The following is a 23,832-nucleotide window of genomic DNA, read 5'->3' as shown; positions in this document are numbered from 1 at the left end:
GTTGCATATCACTCGGAGCCATGTACAGCCCCACATCGAAGACGTAGTCGACTTTCGACCTGGCATATTCCAACACGTCTTGGTAGCGTTTGATGGCACTCGGGAGATCAACTGGAGCATTGATAGCATCCTCAACGTTGGCAACGAACTGTTTCTGGCGTCGTAAGCAGTCCCCTTACCGATAATACTGGAACGCTTTGCGTCTGCGCGCATCTAACACCGCCCACACGTACGTTCGAATCGAGTCGTTTAAGCGTTCAGTGCCGCACGAGTAAACCCTTCGACGTGTCCAACATAAACTTTTTCCAGTCATCCGCTGCCCCTCCCTGATCAAACCTCCAGACTCTGTACTCCTTGTTGGCATTGAAAGCCATGTAACGGTCATCCCACTCGTTGGTTGTGAAGAGATGATACGACTTGTATCCCCAATCTTTCACCAGCAGTTTGCTGGCTTCCACAAGGGCATTTGGTGAACGATGGGGATACCCAACCCGTGGTTCGGCCCCGCAAACGCCAATCCGTCTTCGGGTTTAGTTCAATTCGTTGCAAATACGTTCATAGGCTCGCCTATCGTACTTGTTGTTTAATGGGTTCCATGCATTGTCCTGTGGGAGCGGGACGCTGATTTCTTTAAGGATACGCCTGACCTGGTAGTACACGTGGAACTTGAACACAGACTGACTCAGCGGTCCACGCCGAGTGTCGGTCAATGTCACACCACACCCCGTTGTAGCGCACCACACGGCGAAGTTGACTTGATTCTGCCAGAACTGCATAGGGTTGTTGAACCAAGCATGAACTACCTTAGCGTTAGTCACCGAAAATTTATACAGGCTGAACACATCTAAAAGCTGGGCGTTGAAATACATCCCATCAGCAACCGCGATCTTCATGGGTGAGAAATCTATGTCCAGTTTAGGGTAAAACACACCAGGGGAGTAAGACACTCCTTGCGAGGATGCTCCTCCTTGGGAATACATTTTAAAACTATTATATAATAAGCATATATACTCTAACATGTACATAACACTTCCAGGAATAACGAACGGTGAGGCCATTCAGCTGACGACGATCGATAATACGTCCGGTCAACTTCGAAGTCGCGACTCTCGCGATATCACCTACCTACCGCAATGGACTAACATCAACGCCAGCAACAATAAGCTGTTTGTTAGTGGAACTCGCGCAGCCAGATAACTGACGGCTACTACAGCGTGTGCTCGCTAAGCGATGAGGTCTTCAAACCCCTGGGAGCCGAACTCAAGATGAACGACTCAAACGGCACAGTGGTGTTAATCAACAACGGAAGAAACTCCTTGAGGCTCGGCCGGCCATTGGCGAAAAACACTCGGTATGTCACCTGACGAGATAAAACCAACAACAACCGTCACAGGCACGAAGTTACCCGACCTAGTACCGTGCCGAGCTGTACATTCATCTAGGTCAGGTGAGCACAACGCGCACAACATTCAAGGGGTCACCCTTCCACTATACTGAGAGCCGTGCGGTGAAAACGGAGAAATACAACGACGGTAGAACCGAGTCGTTTTCACCGCTGGCAGTATAAGAGGTTGACTCAGGGCAACATACCTGAGCTGATAATATTGGTGTTAGATATAAATCATAATCCCGCGGAATATAGGATACCTCAGCTTACGCTTCACATAAAATGACCAGCGCACAAGGGCCCGGGGTGAAAAAATGCGTCAATGTGGGGATCTCCGACCTCGGGGACACGCTGCGGTTCGACGCCCCGAGTAGATGGTAAATTGTACGCTTTGCAACTGAAAACAACATTTACAAACGCGTTGAAGTCCCCTCCGGTGGAGCCCTAGGTGATATAGTAGATACCTCAAGAGCGGTAGTCAACACTAAGTACACCCTTGTCAACACCGGTGATGATAACTGGATAATATACCCATCGCTCGGGGCAAACTGTTCGACTTAGACGATGTTGAGAGCACTACCGTCGCCTAAAACAAGCCATATATGCTCGTCTTCACCGAAGATGACAAGTGGGTGTTGTTACCAGATAAAGACGACTGGTTTCTCAATATTAGGCTCGGCTCCCCACGTGTTCACGGATAACAAAGACAACCACCTAAACAAAGTCGTTAACAACGGAACCCTGCTCGTGGCTTACGTCCCGACTCAGAGACGTAGCGTAGTCATCAGCCCAGTCGCCAGTATGGCAGCCCACATGCTATCGAGTAAAGCGGGCATGCAAAACGTGACATTGCAGTTGGTGTCTGAATTGAGAAGGCGTGGTCAGGATACTAGAGAGTCTACCGGCGAACTCAACACTGATCATCAAAGTCTACCTAGGGGAACCATCGGGGAATGATGTCGAGATCGTGAAGGGGATCAAACTTGGGTGGGTGAAACGACACCAGTATCACGTTTGCACAGTTTACGTCGCGGGTGGGTGTCGGCTCCAACACCAGTCTGCAGGGTGTCACCGTGATCGTGGAAAACACTATATCACTAACCAAGATCTTCCTACCCGACAACATACACTTCATGGGGGTGAAGTTAACCCCTGACCTATTATCAGAAAACCAGTTGGAAATTATATCGTAATAGTATTATAGCAATGACCAGTCATCGCCCCAACACTACGCTTAACGACCTAGGGGACACGGAGGGATTCGATCAGCCTGGTGAGGAAGGCTCATACATCCTACACTTGAAAGACAACGTGTATAGGCGGGCAGCAATGGTCGATCATCTACCCAAGCCCACACTCGAGGGCTTAGGGGACACGGAGGGATTTGATCAATCTGGTGACGACATATACCTCCTACACTTGAAAGACAACGTGTATAGGCGGGTGCCGTTATTTTATTTTAAAGAGCCTGAATGGTTACTCAACTTAACCCTCGCCTCACCTTATATCTCATTAGACAAAGATGGTTATGTCTCTGAAATTAAGAACAACGGTACCTTGATCACGTCTTTCATTCCAACTGGAAAGGTGATACTTTCTGACTCCGAATATTTACCTAGGGACACCCTGTTAATTTCCCCCAGGCAATCCCAGTTAATAGCCACCCACCATCATAACATAGTAGGGGTTAGGGCTATGGAACCAGGCTCCACACTCATCGTAGAAGTCGCTCACAAGGGTAAGTTTGATTCGAATGAACATATCCCATCCCCAAACTTGCAGATTTTACCCGGTGTAACAATACGTTGGAATGACATAACTGCAGGAAGTGGTTTTACACGTTGCAGATTCGCTATACGATTTGGAAGCTCCCAACAGGGATTACTACCCCCAATAATATACTGCTTTGGCGTTGAGATATACCAAAAGTTACCTATTGACCCTTCCCTTATCTACATATACGAGAATCTCAGTTTTATAAACCTCAGGTACGTTGACCGACAACTAAATGAAACTCAATTAAAATATCTTTTGTAATATATATTATAGGATGGGGCTATACCCAGTCGTAGAGGAAGTAGCGAAGACCCTGGAAACCGTAGCCGGGTTCCGCTTGAGACAGTTATGTGATGTAAAACGTCAACTAGAGCAAGACCGCGACACGCGGAAAGCACTATGTAAAAAGTACCATAGAGCTTTCAATATCGTGGACGGGGCTGACACTGCCCTTATGGCAACCAGCATGGGACTAGGGGCGGCAGGTGTTGGGTTGTTAGCTACCATCGTGGCTGCACCTATAGTGCTAGGCATTGAAATAACAGCTGGGGTGGCAGGGGTGTTAGGGTTGGCGCTTAAGTTGGCGTCACGCAGACTGCATCGTAAGGCATTGAAACACGACCAGATCAGGGTTCTGGCTGAAGCAAAGCTGAACACAGTAAGTGAGCGTATTTCCACGGCACTCACTGACAGTAAGATCTCAGAGGAGGAGTTTAGTTCAATCCTCTCTGAACTCACAAAATATAACGAAATGAAACAAGAGATTCGATCCAAGTCTCGTAAGTCTGCTATCAGCGAGGACGAGAAAAAAAAGTACATAGAACAAGGGGTGAAAAAAGCCCGGCAAGCCTTTATTACAAACACCAAGGAGATCATAGGCGATTCACATTAAACTGTTTCATCGAGGTAAACATGGCATAGCGGCACAATAGTGCCATAGCAGCACAATAGTGCCATAGCGGCACAATAGTGCCATAGCGGCACGTTAGATGCAGCCCATGCAATCCCAGGATACCAACACACTCCAGCCATACCCCCGGCGCGGCTAGGAGGTGCGTTCGCATCCCCCAACTTTTGTAGTAGGGGTAATGGTAGCAAGAGCTAAGGGTCCGACCAAAGCCTTACTTGTGAAATAAGGCTTTGGTTGAAAGTGATCCAGAACCGCTATCGGCCCAAACTTTTTCATAGTAGGGGAAATGGTAGCAAGAGCTAAGGGCCCGACCAAAGCCTTACTTGTGAAATAAGGCTTTGCAGAGGCTTTGGTTGAAAGTGATCCAGAACCCCCATTGTATATACTACTTCAAGTTATTAAAGAACAGTTATGTGTGAAACAAAAAGGATTTATTCTTGTTTGGTGAGACTGTCAGTAAGGGAGCAGTCCTTATTTCAAAATGTAGTATGTCAATATCAGATTATGATTTATCAATTTCTTATTATTAGGCTTGAATTTTTTCTTCTAATAGCAGAGTTCTTTGAAAATAGATAAGAAGATAATGAGATGATGGGGAGAAACCACTATTTCTGCTTCACACTCTCTCAATTAAATCCCTTGAAATAATTTTCAAGTCATCAGATCCAATAACTTTCTAAAATGGTTATAATCTTTGAAAAAAAAGGATATACAAATAAATGTGGGGAGAATTTTTTTATCAGCAGGATAGGAGAAGACATGGTGTCCATATTTAGCTGGTTTGACTTTGGGGATAACAAGAAGGTGTTGATTCCCTGATCTGGGAGATCTAGATGGTGCATAAGCCTGAAGAAGATCTGAGAGTTAGACTGGAGCCGTGTTAGTCATTCACTGGTATGCGAGACAGAATAGTTTGAAGATTCTTTGTTTCACGGGCAGCCAATGAAGGTCCTTTAGAGTTGGTGTGATGTGCTTTTTTCTGGTGATCTGGGAGGTAATGCGAGCAGCTAAATTCTGTATGCATTGGAGTTGGTCAGTGACACAAGATGGAGACCCGGCCAAAAGGCTGTTACAGTAGTCCATACGAGATTTGACTAGGCTGAGGCAGAGAGTTTTTGAGGCATCGTTGGTAAGAATGGTCTGGCCTTGCTGATATTGTGGAGATGGAAGTAGCAAGTTTTAGTAACCTACTTGACGTGTACTGTCATACTTAGATCTTGATCGATGACAACACCCAGATCCTTGACAGTGGAAGAAAGAGGAATGGTTGCTCCACAGACACACACACTAGTAATGTCACACTGCTTGCGTTTTCCAGCCTGTCCCAGAAGAATGGACTCTGTTTTCTCTTAATTTAATTTCAAGGCATTTGATGACATCCATGAATATCTTCTGGCAACAGTCTGATGTCTGACAGAGAGACTCTCTATAGCTGACTCTGTATTTGGTTGAAATAACTTTACAGCTGCGTGTCATCTGCGTAGAAGTGGTCAAGATTAAGGTTTGCTACAACAGAGCCAAGTGGAACAGTGTAGAGGGTGAAGAGGATCGGACCAAGCACGGATCCTTGAGGGACTCCGCACTCAAGCCTAGATGCGGTTGACACAGACTCACCAGCAACAACGGTTTGAGTCCTGTCCTGTAGATAAGATGCCAGCCAGGATAAAGCTCAATCCAAGTTCTGTATCAAGTCTTTTGAGGAGTCTCTGGTGATCAATCGTGTCAAAGGCACTGCTTAGGCCAAGTAATGTGAGCAGGGCCACTTGTCCTGTGTCAGTACCACATCGTAGGTCATTTGGGATCTTCAGCAGAGCCGTCTCTGTGCTGTGGTGTGCTCTGCAGGATGATAGGAACACCTCATAGAGGTTATGCCAGGAAAGGTGGCCCATGAGACGACTGCAGACTGAACGTTCAATGAGTTTGGATATAACTGCTAAGTTTGAAACAGGCCTGTAGTTTGGGTCCTCCTAATCAAGGCTTGATTTCTTCAGATGTGGCCTAGCTAGAGCTCACTTGAGTACACTTGGGACATAACCAGATGAAGTAGAAGAGTTAATAATCATAACTAATGTTGGTAAATGTCAGTGAAACTATCAATATGAGTAAGAGGCGTGCCATCAAACATTTTTTGGAGGAATATCAGCTTCACCCACAGCCGCAGAAGACGAAATCTTGTCAGGAATGTTCTTGGATCTTTTTGTTGTAGAAATAATCCGAAAATGTCTGTGCTATTACTTCATTTTCATCAGAGTGAGTGAGTGAGTGAGTTATTATTTAACGTCACATCGGCAATATTTCAGCCACATCGTGACGAGAACATTTGACATTGTAATAGAATATATATAGTTATTATCATTTTCATCAGATGTCGGAAGTGTCGATTCAAAGTGTTTACTCAAGATACTGAACAAAAGTTTGAACAGCAACTTTGGACTTGACTCGTTGGCTTCAATCTTAGAATTGAGATGTTGATTTGTCTGATGACCGTTGTTGAGTGATTTTTGGCTGAAATATACATTTGGCGATGAATCTCCAGGAAAGATTTTTTTCATCTGCGTTCTGCTTTCCTCTTGTCGAACTTCAGGTGTGAAGTCCCAAGCAGATGTTTTAGTGACTGGTATGACTCTGTCCTTAACTGGTGCATGTTTGTCTATATAGCAGCTCAGATAGAACTCTATTGTACAGCAGAACGAGACACTCAGCATCAGATGGTGGCTCAAGTATAAGGTCTGAGTTTAGCAAATAGGCTTTAAAAGTATCCATATCCAGGAAGCGCATGTTCCTACAGAGAGTAATCTTCACATTTGGACTGGGTATTGAGAGGTCCAAGCTCACAAAGATATGGAAATGGTCAGAGAGTTGTAGATCCTATACAGGTACACAACTGACACACGCGTCTGAAGCACGGGTAACTATCCAGTCCAGAGTGTGTCCACCTCTGTGGCTTGCCTCGGACACAAGTTGTACACAGTTGTGGACTTCAAGGAGATTAATTATTCGTTTAGTGTCTATAGTTGATAAACAGGGTAATAAGTATATTCCTTTTTCATATTGTACTAGTTCTATACAAAATATATGCCTTGTGAAGAAATGGGGGTTTTATTCATCATTATAACTTTTAGAGCTAAAACTGTCTCTTTAATGTAAATTTAAGACTAAAATCAAACTAAAAAGATCTGGTGACTTACAGCATATAAGAAATATATTCCGTAACCAAATATGCATGGTATTGGATATTAAAACCATTGTTTTGTTCCGTGTTTTTGCAACTTTTTCAGTTCCCGGTTAAATTTTGGTGGCCATCTGATTTTGAGCTAAAAATAGCTTTCGCATCAATATTAAGATTGGAACCAAACATTTTTTTAAACTCCTTTAACATATAAACACAAAAGAATATATGATTTGCTGTCATCAAAAAACTTCCACAGAATCCGATAAGCTCCTTGACTAATACACCAGTCCTTCTGAACAATCATGTTTCTTGTCATCACATCTGAAGACAAACTCATGTCAACAGATGTCAACAAATCCTTAAAAATAATTACTGAAAATATAATCACTTATCTCACATACTTTATATTAAATTTGATAACTAATTTCTTGTGGCCTAATGGAATCTGATAATCAGAATGTATATGTATTTCACGCGGTAAACATACTACTCAACTTTTGACAGGGATATTCTGTTGGATGTAGAGTGAGTTATTCAGTCCCAAATCCACATGAACAATTTATTGAATAACCCGTTAGGTATGAGTGATTACTGAAAATAAGTCAGTTATATAATTAAAGTTTTATGGTTCAAACTCAAGCAAATATCCAAAAGATATTACACTGCATGTTTTATCCCATATGGGTAATATTGGTTGATATTCCCAAATTTGAATTGGTGATTTCTCAAGTCAGGTTCATAAGTTATGAATAATTATCCTTGCTATTGATATGGCGAAAAAGATGCTTACCATTTTGATGCTTACCATTTGACACTGTATAACAATAACTCTAAATATATATGTCCTGGTTATGTCTATGAATTTGTTAGTACCACAGATTATGGGATTCTCGGAAAAAGTCTTAACACCTGTTTCATTTCCTGCTTTCCTAACATGCAGTGATGTTACTTGAATAGCTGTTTCGTCGATGTTTAAACTTCACTCTCACTCCGTCAAAATATGTACTTGTAAGAAACCTTCCAAAACAGTTCTTTTTACCCCGTTGTTTGCCAGGGGATCTTAGTTGGAGTCTGGGATAAAAACTCTGCTTTGGTATGCAAGGTGCGGTTGTATATAGAAATATTCCAGATTGACTAAGTGTACATGGATCATTGCCTCTGTAGATGAGCAGGCACCCATGAAGGGCCACTTCCTCGTGGTGGGTGCTGGGTCATGCTAAGCGCCCTTCAACCCCCCGTTGTGGACCCGGGGGGATATTAGGTCCACCAACCCGTTTGCCGTGGGTTGCGTCCCTGTGTCGGTGGAGGACGGTAGCCTGGTGGTTGAGGGCACTGGTTCCAGGAACAGTGTTCCTTTGCCAAACACACCACTTCGGCCCTGACTTCACCTAGACGGGTGGTTGAATGGGCCCGGTTCAACCAATCGGCTGGTCATGCCGAGCCCTGAGCACTAAAACTTTCATTGCTCTATGATTATTTGGCTTGGATTTTAGAAACATTATTGACTTGTTATTTGTTGTATATAATATGATAAATGAATTTTCAAACATGAAAAATTTGCCTAGATGCTGGTGCCAGAAGGCGATGGCTCATGGGCCAATCCGGTAGGACATAACTTTTAAAGATTTTTCCTGCTTGAGTATACCCTCCTAGTATCCTTGGTGTCGTCTGTTGGAGATCCATAGACATGTGACATCGTCCTTGTTGACACTCCGTGGTGGGTGAGGATCTAGGAGGGTGAAACATATATATTCCAATCATGGCACCCCCACACAAAAAACGTTCCTACGAATCCGATGATTCGATTTCCTCAGAGGATGAGCTTCCTACATCTCTCACCAGCCCTGACAATTGGCCTCATTTCCTCGTCATGTGTGCTCCTGATGGTGGCCCTCTCAAGTTGAACCCTTTTGCTGTGGCAAAGGGCATTGAAGGTTTAGCCGGTGATGTTAAGGAGATTAAAAAGCTACGATCTGGTTCTTTGCTCATTGAGTGTAAGAAACAGATACAATCTAAACTTCTGCTCAACACAAAATCGTTGGCAAATGTTCCTGTTGAGGTGTCCCCTCACAGGACATTGAATACAAGCAAAGGCATCGTCCGTGATATTGGGCGTTGTCTTGCTGATATGAATGAAGTTGACATCGTCGTAGAATTGCAGTCACAAGGAGTTACTGATGTTAAACGGTTCACGGTCAAAAAGAACGAGATTATACATCTCTGAAAGCAGGTTATTGCAATTTGAGGGTTGACACATTTATTCCTAACCCCTTGAGATGCTTTAACTGTCAAAAGTACGGTCATGGGTCCAAGTCCTGCCACAGTCCAGCTGCTTGCCAACGATGCGCTGGAACATGCCAGGACAGCAGTCTGTGTGACAAACCTCCTGTTTGTGTCAACTGTTCTGGTTGCCACCCGTCTTCATCCAAAGAGTGCCCTACATGGAAATTGCAATCTAAAATTTCGCGGGTGAAACACGAGCGCAATATTTCATACTTAGAAGCGAATAAGACTGTTCTTAAACAAGAACAGTCTGGTCCGACTTATGCTTCCACCGTCTCTGCTTCTACTAAAGCCTCGAAACCGAAACAAGTTGAATGTACTTCAGTCGGATGCCAGACAGATTATACCTGGACTTCGACTTCTGCTCCCGAGTTGCTGTCTACTAAAATCCAGGTGAAACCTTCTCAAGTGACGTCCTGTTCCCAAACCATGTCTTCCTCCAAAAGTATCATTCAGTCGAAAGCATCTTCTGAGATGGATACATCAGCATCTCAGAAACAATCATCTAAACCAGAGACAACCGTGAAAAACAAGTCGAAACCAAACACTGAACAGTCCAGAAGGGATCAAAGTGGCAGAGCCCCAAAAGGGGCCAAAAACCCGATCCAAATCTTTAATAAGTTTGGATCCCTTGACGACATGGATGTGTCCGAACAAGACCATGGTAGGACACATAGCTTGTCGCCTTCAAGGAAGGTGAGGGGTAGATCCCCAGTCCATCCTCCGAACACATAATGTCCTCACACATAATACAATGGAATTGTAGAGGACTGAGGAATAATTTAGCCGATTTACAGTTACTTGTCCAAGATTTTAAGCCGTCAGCGTTCTGTATACAAGAAACCCATCTGAAACAGACAGATACTTTTGACCTCCGTCAATTCAATGCATATCACTGTTTTTCTCCTCCCGATGATAGAGCTTCTGGTGGATCATCCATCCTGGTGAGGAACAATAGTATCCATAGCTCAGTTCCACTTAAAACAAATCTTCAAGTCGTTGCAGTCCGACTCACATTACAGGTTGCTTTTACTTTATGCTCTTTGTACATTCCACCATCATCAACTGTTCAACAAACCGATCTGCAAGCTATTTATGATCAACTACCTAAACCCTGTTTAATCATGGGGGATTTAAATGGCCACAACCCACTCTGGGGTGGTATTAATACAAACACCAAAGGTAAATTACTGGAGGATTTTATTTCAAATAATGATTTATGCATTTATAATGACGGTTCACAGACATATTTACATCCTGGCACAGGAACATATTCAGCCCTTGACTTGTCTATTACTGACTCTAACCTACTGAGTGAATTCGAATGGTCGGTCCATGACGATCTATGTGGAAGTGACCATTTCCCAACAATACTGACACCTGTGAATCCATCTGATGTTCCTCCATCGTCAAGATGGAATTTTAAAAAGGCTAACTGGCCTTTATATGAAGCTCTCTGTGCTGACAATCTGAAACCTGAACTTTTTAATGACATTCCTGATGCCATAAAATGTTTTTCAGATGAAATAAATAACATAGCTGACATGTGTATCCCAAAGTCCTCTGCAATTCCTCACGTACGAAAACCATGGTTTACCAATGACTGCAAACAGGCTAGGAAGGCACGGAAGAAAGCCGAGCACTATTTCCGTCGCCATCCTATGGTCCACAATTTGGACAAATTAAAAATTTTAAACGCCAAAGCACGACGTACTTTCAAGCAAAGTAAACGTCAATCTTGGCGAAACTATATATCAAAAATTAATTCGCGCACACCTATATCAAAGGTGTGGAATATGATCCAGAAAATCAAGGGTAAAGGCTCTAAATCTAGCGTCCACCATCTAAAAGATGGGAACACATTATTGACTAGTAAATCAGATATTGCAAATAAACTTGGTGAGACGTTGGCCAAACATTCTTCCTCAGCAAATTATGTACCTGAATTCCAAAAATATCAAAAACAGCAAGAAAAGAAAGCTATTAATTTCAATTGCGATAACGGGGAAGACTACAATGAAACCTTTTCGATACATGAGCTTCATACTGCGCTTGATCAGGCTCACGATACTGCTTCTGGAGCTGATAACATACATTATCAACTCCTGAAGCACTTGCAAGAGTCATGTTTGGAGACACTGTTACATATTTTTGATGACATTTGGACAACTGGAAATTTCCCTTCGTCGTGGCATGATGCTATAATTGTGCCCATCCCTAAACCTGGACGTGATCATACAGATCCCTCTAATTATAGACCAATTTCACTGACAAGCTGCGTTTGCAAAACCATGGAACGTATGATCAACAATCGACTTGTTTGGTACTTGGAAACCAATAACCTTATAACTAATATACAATGTGGTTTCCGTAAAAACCGTAGTACCATCGATCATTTAGTACGTTTAGAGTCTTTTGTAAAAAATGCCATAATTAATAAACAACATGCAGTGTCGATCTTTTTCGACTTAGAAAAAGCATACGACACAACATGGAAACATGGGATTTTAAAAGATTTACATGATTTTGGATTACGAGGCCGTTTGCCTCAATTTATATCCAACTTTTTAAATGACCGGCAATTTCAAGTCCGAGTGGGTTCAACCCTGTCTGACCATTACAATCAGGATCAGGGTGTCCCGCAAGGCAGTATTTTGTCTGTAACACTGTTTAGTATCAAGATAAACAGTTTATCAAAGGTTTTAAACCATTCAATTGATGGATCACTTTTTGTGGATGATTTTAATATTTCTTACCGCGGTAAAAATATGCATACTATTGAACGGCAATTGCAGTTGTGTTTAAATAAAATACATAAATGGTGTCTTGGAAACGGCTTTAAATTTTCCAAGTCCAAAACAAATTGTCTACACTTTTGTAGAAAATATAAGCCGCATAAAGATCCAGAATTATCTTTAAATGGCACTCCCATCAAGGTTGTTAAGGAGGCCAAATTCTTAGGTCTAATTTTCGACTCCCATTTAACCTTTTTGCCGCATATTAAATCACTTAAAGCCAAATGCCTGAAGGCACTCGATTTGTTGAAAGTTGTTTCCAACTCAAAGTGGGGAGGGGATCAAACTACCCTCCTTCACTTATACCGATCATTGGTACGATCTAAACTTGATTATGGTTCGATCGTATATGGCGGAGCCTGTAAAAGCAACCTTAAACTACTTGATTCTGTTCACCACCAAGGTCTAAGACTCTGTCTTGGAGTGAGTGAGTGAGTTATTATTTAACGTCACATCGGCAATATTTCAGCCATATCGTGACGAGAACATTTGACATTGTAATAGAATATATATAGTTATTATAAAAACCTGCCGACGAAGGACAGTAAAAATACTAGACAATCACAGATATCAATATAAAACTAGCAAACAAAGCTAAAATATTCCAATTAAAGAAGACAATACAATGTAAAAATGGGCTATAGATCGCCAACAACTGAAGGTAGATCACCATACTAGGAACCATGGGGACTTACATTACTTTTGCTACCTGCATGGACCCTAGTTGGATTTACACCATCCCTTCAGCCATTGGCGACAGAAGAGAAATCTAGCCATAAATTAAAAGCACACATATTCTACGATTAAAAACCTGGTACACTTAAATTGACTTTGAAAGTTTTGGGACTTACGTACGTAATTAAATGAGAACTGACATTATTAAAAAGATCCTTCAGAGTTTTGGATTTGAAATAGATATCCCTTGTGATGGAATATTCAATGCAGTCAAGCAAGACATGCTTGACTGTGATCCTTTCATCACAAGGGATACAAAACGGAGGATCTTCGCCTTTCAATAAATATTCATGAGTATATCTGGTATGGCCAATGCGACATCGTCGCATAATGACCTCCTCAAATCTGGACTGGCAACCAAAGTAGGTGTAACCAATGTAGGGTTTTATTGCATGTACTTTATTAATACCTACTTGGGTGTCCCACTTCTTTTGCATTAGATCGCGGATGTATGTTCTAATGCTGGCTTTATAATCAGAGTATGGGATAAGAAGTGGTGTCACAGATTTGTTGAATGCTGCCTTGGCAGCAAAATCGGCCATTGTATTCCCAGAAATGCCAACGTGGCTGGGTAACCAACAGAAGACGATGTCGCATTGGCCAGTAGCAAGATCATTATATAATTCGATTATATCAATTAAAAGTGGATGTTTGCAAGAGAGATTTTTAATAGCCTGAAGACAAGAAAGAGAGTCAGAAAATATTATATATTGTTTATGTTTGGGATGTCTTTGAATATATTTAAGAGCCGTTAATATGGCGTTTGCTTCTGCTGTAAATATAGAGCTGTTATCGGGTATTCTAGAAGATATTGTTCTGGATCCAATGACAGTGGCACATGCCACTGCGCCACCGTCCTTGGACCCGTCTGTAAATAAGGATTTGTATGTATTATGTTTGATTTTTAATTGACTAAATTCTTGTTTATACTGTAATTCATTTGTTTCTGATTTTTTAAATGTAGTTAATGTTAGGTCAACTTGTGGCCTAACCAATTGCCAAGGTGGAGAAGAAAGAAAACGGGAAGGAGCTATATGTTCTAGCTCAATGCCAGCAGCAGAAAGAAAAGGTTTCACTCTTATACCAAGAGGCGGAACAAGAGAAGGCTTCTTGTTATACAGATCTTCATATAGTGGATTAAAGACACGGTTATATGCAGGGTTTGACTCATTGGAATAAAGTTTTGTAATATACTGTAAAGTTAATTTTATACGGCGTTGTGTAAGAGATGGCTCATCAGCCTAGACGTAGAGGCTGTCAACAGGTGAAGTTCTGAAGGAACCAAGACATAGTCTTAGACCTTGGTGGTGGACAGAATCTAAAAGTTTTAGATTACTGTTGCAGGCTCCACCATAAACGATGGAGCCATAATCAAGTTTGGAACGTACCAATGATCGATATAATTGTAGGAGGGTAGCTTGATCCCCTTCCCACTTAGAATTGGAAACGACTTTCAACAAGTCAAGTGCCTTCAAGCATTTAGTTTTAAGGGACTTGATATGGGGAAGAAAAGTTAGATGCGAGTCAAAAATTAAACCCAAGAACTTGGCCTCCTTTACAACTTTGACGGGAGTGCCATTGAGAAACAGTTCCGGGTCTTTATGCGGTTTATATTTTCTACAAAAATGTATACAATTAGTTTTGGATTTAGAAAATGTAAAGCCATTTTCAAGACACCATTTATGTATTTTATTTAAACACAGCTGCATTTGCCTTTCAATAGTATGCATATTCTTACCGCGACAAGAAATATTAAAATCATCCACAAAAAGTGATCCATCAATTGAATCGTTTAAAACCTTTGATAAACTGTTAATCTTGATGCTAAACAGTGTTACAGACAAAATACTGCCTTGCGGGACTCCCTGATCCTGATTATAATGGTCAGACAGGGTTGAACCCACTCGGACTTCAAATTGCCTGTTATTTAAAAAGTTGGATATAAATTGAGGCAAACGGCCTCGTAACCCAAAGTCATGTAAATCTTTTAAAATCCCATGTTTCCATGTTGTGTCGTGATGCTTTTTCTAAATCGAAAAGATGCGACACTGCATGTTGTTTATTAATTATGGCATTTTTCACAAAAGATTCTAAGCGCACTAAATGAGCGATGGTACTACGGTTCTTACGGAAACCACATTGTAGATTAGTTATAAGGTTATTGGTTTCCAAGTACCAAACAAGTCGATTATTTATCATGCGTTCCATGGTCTTGCAAACACAGCTAGTTAATGAAATTGGCCTATAATTGGAAGGATCAGTATGATCACGTCCAGGTTTAGGGATGGGCACAATTATAGCATCGCGCCACGACGAAGGAAATTGTCCAGATGTCCAAATGTCATCACAAATAGATAGGAGCGTCTCTAAACATGATTCAGGTAAGTGTTTCAGGAGTTGATAATGTATACCATCAGCTCCTGAAGCAGTATCGTGAGCTTGGTCAAGAGCAGTATGAAGCTCATGTATCGAAAAGGTTTCATTGTAGTCTTCCCCATTATCTGAATTGAAATTAATAGATTTCTTTTCCTGCTGTCTTTGATATTTCTGGAATTCAGGTACATAGTTAGATGAGGAAGAATGTTTGGCCAAAGTTTCTCCAAGTTTATTTGCTATATCAGATTTATCAGTTAATAATTCATCTCCACTTTTTAGATGCTTAATGCTAGATTTAGAGCCCTTACCTTTTATTTTCTGAATCATGTTCCACACCTTTGATATTGGCGCAAGAATTGATGTTTGAGACATAGTTTCGCCAAGATTGGCGTTTATTTTGTTTAAAAGTACTGCGTTTTTGGCGTTTAAAATTCTAAATTTGTTTAAATTGTGGACCATAGGATGGCGACGAAATAATGTTCAGCTTTCTTTAGCCTTATTGCGAGCTTGTTTGCATTCAGCGTTAAACCATGGTTTACGCGTATGAGGAACTGCAGAGGATTTGGGGATACACTTGTCAGCTATGTGTCTGAGCTCATCTGAAAAAACAGTTGATGGCATCAGGAAGATCATGAAAAAGTTCTGGTTTGAGTATGTCAGCACAGTAAGTTTCATATAAAAGCCAGTTAGCCTTCTTAAAGTTCCATCTTGATGATGGAGGAACATCAGATGGATTCACGGGTTTTAAAATTGTTGGGAAATGGTCACTTCCACACAGGTCGTCGTGGACTGACCACTCGAATTCACTCAATAAGTCTGAGGTAGTAATCGATAAATCAAGAGCTGAATAAGTTCCTGTGCCAGGATGTAAATATGTGCTAGAACCGTCATTATATATGCATACATCATTGTCTGAACAAAAGTCTTCTAATAGTTTACCTTTAGCATTAGTTGTTGTACCACCCCAGAGCGGGTTGTGGCCATTTAAATCTCCCATAATGATACAAGGTTTTGGGAGTTGGTCATATAAATATTGAAGATCAGTCTTCTGAATGACTGAAGATGGTGAGATATACAAAGAACATAATGTGAATGCAACGTGTAAAGTGAGTCGCACTGCAACTGCTTGAAGATTAGAAGTAAGTGTAATAGGGCTATGGATAACATTCTGTTTGACTAGGATTGAAGAACCTCCAGTGGCCCTGTCACCCGGAGGTGAGAAAGAATGATAAGCATTGAAATAACGTAGGTCAAAAGGATCTGTCTGCTTTAAATAAGTCTCCTGCAAACAGAAAGCTGACGGCATACAATCCTGGACTAATAACAGTAATTCATTATAATTATGCCTTAGTCCTCTGCAATTCCACTGTACAACATTATTGGAATAAACTATCTTTTCGGCGGATTTATTGGGGATCTACCCGGCACTGTTTTGGAGGGCGACAAGCTGTGTGCCCTATATTGGACGTTTTCGGACACGTCCATGTCCTCAAGTGATCCATATTTGTTGTAAAGTTTAATTTTATTTTCAGACCCTTTTGGGCTCTGCCACTTTGTTTTTTTGAATAATCAGGCTTAGGTTTAGTCATGCCTTTAGCAATTTGATGGACATTAGATGGCGATTGAGACTTTGTGGTTGACTGAGAGGATGCGTCAGGATCAGGAACTTGCTCTGATTGAGTTTGAGACATGCCAGAAAGTTGCTCCGCTGTTTGAGTCGATATTGCACTTGAAAAAAATCTGAGGAGAATCGGTTTTTACCCAAGTCAAATTTGTTTGGCAGCTGGAAGATGATTTAGGTATTTTAGGAGTTGCCTCAGATGGTTTTCTGGTTTTTGAAGCATATGTCTCTTGTTGGTCGCATCTTTGTACAAGTTGTTTCGCTTCGGCAAAACTAATATTCTGAGTAAATTTGATTCTGTTTATTTCCATCTGATGTCTCCAAATCGGACACTCTTTAGAGAAAGAGGAATGGTCTCCTGAACAATTGGTGCACTTTTTGTAAGTACTGTCAAAATCTTCTGTTGTGTGTGTTTTCTCACCACAGTGAACACACACAACAGACAATGTGCAGGTATTGACACCATGACCATACTTCTGGCACTTGAAGCATCTCAGTGGATTTGGTATGTATGTATCCACTTTGATGTGACAGTAACCAGCCTTTATTGACTTTGGAGCAGTCGGAGTGGAGAAAGAGAACAGATACGTGTTGGTTAGATGGGTTTCATTATTTTTCCGGGTTGTGAAGCGTTTAACATATATAACACCTTGTTCTTTCATCTCGGAGACAATATCTATTTCCAGCATGTCAGTAAAAGTCTATCCCGTCTCTTACTATGCCCTTGCTGGTGTTAAGCTGCTCGGTGGGCAGAGACTGATACAGGAATGCCGACAAATGAGTCAGTTGACAGGAGGTTGGTAGCCTGTGGTTTTCTACTGCATTCAACTACAAGTGCACCTGTCCGCAAACATTTAATGTTTTTAACATCTCCTGCAATGCCTTGTATGCCTTTTGATACAGCAAAAGGGTTCAGCTTTAAAGGTGATTTGTCAACGGTCTCAATCACAATGAAACGTGGCCAGTAGTCAATGGATGTGGGCAGTCTTTGGTCGTTAACATCAGGATCAGTGTCAAGTGGACGTTTCTTTTTTGAAATGGGGGTTTCGTAAGCCATAGTTATTGTTGAATGGTTCATCATCCGAGCTCCCCACCCTCCACGGAGTATCACAAGGACAATGCTAAAAACAGGCGGGTTTCCAGCCTGCAGCACCAAGGATACCCGGATGATATACGCAAGCAGAATAATACAAAAGTAAATATTCCACCTGATTGGCCCATGAGCCACCGCCTTCTGGGCATACGACTCCAGGCAAAAACACGTATGAAATTGTATAGTTGAAATTCAAAAGCTCTAAAAATTCGCCAAGACTTAAAAATAGAAGTTACAATATTCAAAATTTTGTGCAACATTACATAATGTGTGCTCAGGGCTTGGCGTGACCAGCCGATTGGTTGAACCGGGCCCATTCAACCACCCGTCTAGGTGAAGTAAGGGCCGAAGTGGTGTGTTGGGCAAAGGAACACTGTTCCTGGAACCAGTGCCCTCAACCACCAGAATCCCGTCCTCCACCGACACAGGGACGCAACCCACGGCAAACAGGTTGGTGGACCAAATATGCCCCCGGGTCCACAACGGGGCCTCTGTCTTGGATCATTTAGAACTTCTACAGTTGATAGTCTCTATGTTGAGGCAGATGAGCCTTCTCTTTCCCAACGCCGTATTAAATTACCTTTACAATATATAACCAAACTATATTCTAACGAGTCTAACCCTGCATTTAACTGTGTCTTCACTCCTCTTTATGAGGATTTGTATAACAAAAAGCCTTCTCTTGTTCCGCCTCTTGGGCACAGAATTAAACCATTCCTTTCTGCTGCTGGCATTGAGCTGGAGAGTATTTCTCCTTCTCGTCTTCTTTCTTCTCCTCCTTGGCAGTTGGTGAGGCCAGACGTTGACTTAACATTAACCACATTTAAAAAATCCGAAACTAATGATTTACAGTATAAACAAGACTTTAGTCAATTAAGAAATAAATATAATACCTATAAATCCTTATATACAGATGGATCCAAGGATGGTGGCGCGGTTGCTTGTGCCACTGTCATTGGGTTCAAAACAATATCTTCCAGACTACCCAATGACAGTTCAATTTTCACAGCAGAAGCAAACGCAATACTAACAGCTCTTAAATATATTAATAAACGCCGTAAATATAAACAATATATCATCTTTTCAGATTCCCCTTTGTGTCTTCAGGCTATTAAAAATCTTTCTTGCAAACATCCACTTTTATTAGAAATTATTGAATTGTACAATGAACTTGCTACTGGCCAATGCGACATCGTCTTTTGTTGGTTACCCAGCCATGTTGGCATTTCTGGGAACACAATGGCTGATATTGCTGCTAAGGCAGCACTCAACAAATCTGTGACGTCACTTCTGATCCCATACTCTGATTACAAAGCTGCTATAAGATCTTATATCCGTGATCTGATGCAAAAGAATTGGGACACCCATGTAGGTATCAATAAATTAAATGCAATAAAACCCTATATCGGTTACACTTACTTGGGTTGTCAGTCCAGATTTGAAGAGGTCATCATACGACGATGTCGTATTGGCCACACAAGATATACGCATGAGTACCTATTAAAAGGTGAGGATCCTCCGTTTTGTATCCCTTGTGATGAACGAATCACGGTCAAGCATGTCTTGCTTGACTGTGTTGAGTACTCCATCACAAGGGATATCTATTTCAAATCCCGAACTATGAAGGATCTTTTCACTAATATAAGTCCTCATTTAATTATTGCTTTTTTAAAAGAATTAAATTTGTTAACAGATTTGTAAATAGCTAAATATTTTATGATTGGAAGTTTGCATTAGTAACATAGATTGTTAGTGGCCGTATCCTCGAGGGGGGTTAAAGTACTGTAAAATTATTGTCCTCCTGAGAGGGTACGTAAGTCCCATAACATTCAAAGTAAATTTCAACTTTCCGTTTTTTAATCGTAGAATATGTGTAATTTTAATGTATGGCTAGATATATCTTAATTGCTAACGGCTGAGGGGATGATATAAATCCAGCTAGGGCCCATGCAGGAAGCAAATGTACTGTAAGTCCCCATGGTCCCTAGTATGGTGATCTACCTTCATTTGTTAGCGATCTATAGCCCATTTTTAGATTGTGTTGTCCCCTATGGTTAAAATGTTTTAAATTCAATTACTAGTTTTTCATATATATCTGTGATACTCTAGTTGCTTTACTGTCCTTCGATGACAGGTTTTATAATATATACATATTCCATTACAATGTAAAATGGTCTCGTCACGATATGGGTGAAATATTGCCGATGTGACGTTAAATATTAACTCACTCACTGTAGATGAGCATGATGGTCTCACCATCTTGTTATACTTGTAGCATTATGCCTTGGGGTCACAAACAGGCTGTCAGTGCAGTGTTCTCATCTCATATTTCCCAATAACTAACTACACATTGATCAGAGATTGTTCTGTGGAACTGGTCCCTGAGATGCTTTAGATTGACAAATGAAGCCCATTGCTGTCGTCCATCATGAAATTTTGTTAACAACACACCAAACCCGGGTGTGACAGCTTGTTTGTTGCCTCCCCTATCTGCACCCTCTCCAACCCTATCATATCCCTTGACTTGTGCATCTGGTTCTCTACTTCAGGGATTGAATGAACGTGTAAAGCAGGAGGAGATAGGACGTAACCTGGAGGATGCTTTCCTGCAAGGCGTCAACGATGCTGAAACACGGATGGCAGGTAAAGAGTGCTATTTTTCACAGCTGGCATTTGATAGTGCAGCCTTACCATTCGGTGTGTGTCAGTGACTTGAGTTCAAATATTGCAAGTTGCATAAAACAATCTGCTTCGTCTGATGTTAGTTGGAGATGCGTTGGGACTGGAATAATACCCTAGATACAAGCAGGTTTCACTGCCATCAGGATGTATCACCATTTCATGTCAGAAGACCTTTACAGATGTTGGATCTGTTATTTAGGTAAACAAGATGTCGATCGAATTATTGTCTGTAATGTAATAGTAAATCGGAAAATGCATTTATATGCAAGAAACTTATCTGTTTTCCAATGCAATAGCTATATCTCACAAGATACTGAGGAAGAACAGATTATGTTTGCTGCTATTTATACATGAATAGTTATCGATTATCAGGCTTATCCTGAACAGACTGTTAGTGACCAGTCTAATAACAGTTGTGACTAATGTTACCATGGCGTTTATGGCGTAATTTGGGGCCGTATTTTGTCAGTTACATCCTTGTTAGAATTTCTGTATATTGACGTCAATTCGTTCTTTACAAATACTAGGGCGGTGGGGTAGCCTAGTGGTAAAAGCGTTGGCTCGTCACGCCAAAAACCCGGGTTCGAATCCCCACATGTGTGAAGCCCATTTCTGGTGTCCCCGCCGTGATGTTGCTTGAATATTGCTAAATGCGGCATAAAACCAAACTCATTCAGTCAGTCAGTACAAATACTATCGATCAAAGGACTCTTTCCTCTTTCCTGTTACGGAACTTTTCATAGTTTGCAAATGTCAGTAACAGGAATGAGGAAAGCGTTTACCAACCTTCTGTACACGATTGGAAACAAATGATAATGCGTCGAAGCAATAACAGTTCATTCACAAGTAAAATTTGATTGTTGGGAATAGCCCAACAAGGTGGTTCAGATGAGCTGACGAAGGGTTAAAAACAAATTATGAAAATTTGATGATGTGAAATTTATATTACCAAAGAGATTGGGGGACAAGACTTACTTTGTATATGTATATTATTCCCACTGAACAGTTCTTTGTTAATATTACTTCTTCCTTCATATTATAAAACACAACATGAATTAGGCGGGATATGGTGTTAGCTGTTTGCTAATACACGATGCTTTTTTTATCATTTTAATGTCGAATTTTACTGGGCGTATTGAATTTGAAAAGAAATAAACACACGTTTTATTGTGATCATCGGTATTTTTGTTGCTGTTGTCTGATCGAATCATCAAAGGTCCCTTTGAAACATCACCACTGAACCGAGAATCGCTGAGAATGTTTTGCTAAACAAGAACTTTCAGCCATATTGCAGAGTGTTTATGAAAACATGTCCCACGTATGTCGGTTCTGTTTCGCCCATTACATCACAACTACTATTCAATGTAACCTTCATTACACGAACCCATGTAGATCCCAGAAAGGATTCTTGATCTTCAGTAAGTAATGTTTGTCGTAAGAGGCGACTTACGGGATCGGGTGGTCTGGCTCGCTGACTTGGTTGACACATGCCATCGTATCCGATTTGCGTAGATTGATGGAATGCTGTTGATATTCAGAGTGGTCCAGACTCAACTATTTATAGAAGGCCGCCATATAGCTGGAATATTTATGAGTGCGGTGTAAAACTAAACTCGTTCACTCCTTTCCCGAATCCCTGAATTCCTCACACAGTTCACAATAGAATGACAAATGGTCTTCATCACCAATACCAAGTATCTCAGTGATATCTAGCCAAAAATACAAGATGTGAAAACGAATGTTTGGAAAGGACCACATGTCTGAAATGTAAACAAAGCCAAGCTCAGATTTTATGCAATTGATAGTATAAGTATAGATTGATCAACAAAGATGATTTTTTTAACTCTTCATTAGTATGATAACAAATGAAAACTGTCAGTGGTAAAAACATTAGGACTGAAAAATAACGAAGTCAAAGTACGTCTTTATATACTGAATCACAAAAGAAACGTCGCTTTTCAAAACCAAGTGCAAAAATTTGTTCAGTGTGTTTTCTGATGAAAAAGCATATCGACCAAATCCACCGAAAAAGGTAGACATGGTAAAAGGTTCCATATGACATTTGTGAGAATGAAAATGCACGTGCATGTCATGGCAGCCCTACCAAATGAGTTGTGTTGAGTTGCGTTGAGTTGGGTTTTGCGTCACATCGGCATTATTCCAGCCATATATTGACGAGAACAAGTTTGCATTAGTAAACATTGTAAGTACATACTCGGAATGAGTTTTATGTCAAAACATATATTCATTACATTGTCATTTAAAAGCAGAAAAAGTCATACCATCAAATTTAAAGGCAGGCAATTTGTTAGTCACATTTCACAGTTACAATTTATGGTTGTTACATTTCACAGTTACAATTTATGATACAGATCAACTTCCCTCAGGTAGTTCACTATCAGATGAGCGCTCACGCGGGAGAACAGATCTTTTAGGTTTGTTGCATCATAATGTGAGTCCCTTGCAGACGATAAGTCCACGCATTCAAGCAGAATATGCTTGATGGTGAAGACCTCATCGCAAGAGACACACTTGGGGGGTCCATCCCCATCCGTTTTCAGCAGATAGTCATGTGTAAATCGACTGTGGCCAATATGACATCGTCGTAAAATTACCTCATCACGTCTTGACTGACAACCCAAGTAGGTGTAACCAATTGTTGGTTTCAATTCATACAGTTTATTTCTTCCTACTTGAGTGTCTCAACGTTTTTGCATGAGGTCCCGAGTATAGCTTTTGATAGTGGGTTTGAAATCACTGTACGGGATCAGCAGTGGAGATAAGGGCTTGTCAAGAGCTGCTTTTGCTGCAGCATCGGCTTTTGTGTTACCTGCTATGCCGTCGTGACCCGGCAACCAGCAGAGGACGATGTCACATTGGCCAGTAGAGAGGTCGTTGTAAAGTTCTAAAATGTCCAGAATGATTGGGTGACTTGAAGTAACATTTTGAAGTGCTTGAAGGCAAGATAATGAACCGTGAAAACGATGACGTTTTGGGAATGA

At 41.1% G+C, this 23,832-nt stretch overlaps 1 protein-coding gene across 1 annotated transcript in view; it reads left to right on the top strand.

Annotated features, from left to right (window-relative positions):
• Window positions 1-23,832, top strand: part of LOC124274684 (mitofusin-2-like) — a 118,530-nt gene that overhangs the window by 37,839 nt on the left and 56,859 nt on the right. The window contains exon 9 of the mRNA XM_046710053.1: window positions 20,698-20,791. The gene's annotated coding sequence lies outside the window, so the exon portion shown is untranslated. The remainder of the gene's footprint in view (window positions 1-20,697; window positions 20,792-23,832) is intronic.

This window comes from Haliotis rubra, unplaced genomic scaffold, assembly GCF_003918875.1.
Source record: "Haliotis rubra isolate DU_JTF1 unplaced genomic scaffold, ASM391887v1 Scf1040, whole genome shotgun sequence".
In the NCBI taxonomy this organism is placed as follows: domain Eukaryota; kingdom Metazoa; phylum Mollusca; class Gastropoda; order Lepetellida; family Haliotidae; genus Haliotis; species Haliotis rubra.
Note: the sequence above shows the minus strand (reverse complement) of the source record. Positions and strands in the feature narration are given on the sequence as shown.